Below are 290 nucleotides of genomic sequence, written 5' to 3' on the forward strand. Positions count from 1 at the left end.
GTATTCTAGAAGTTTTATTCCAGCTGTGACCAAGTTGTGGAATGATCTTCCTAATCGGGTAGTTGAATTAGTAGAACTTCAATAGTTCAAATTTGCAGCAAATGTTTTTATGTTGAACAAGCTGATATAAGTCTTTTTATAGTTACATTTGAATTATCTGTTTAAATGTTGTTAATTTTCTTTATAATATTCTATTTCAATTGTTCATTACTTCTCATATCGGTTATTTATTTCCTTGTTTTCTTTCCTCACTGGGTTATTTTTTCCTAGTGGACGGTTGGACCCCTTGG

The sequence above is a fragment of the Palaemon carinicauda genome, chromosome 35 (assembly GCF_036898095.1).
Source record: "Palaemon carinicauda isolate YSFRI2023 chromosome 35, ASM3689809v2, whole genome shotgun sequence".
Classification (NCBI taxonomy): domain Eukaryota; kingdom Metazoa; phylum Arthropoda; class Malacostraca; order Decapoda; family Palaemonidae; genus Palaemon; species Palaemon carinicauda.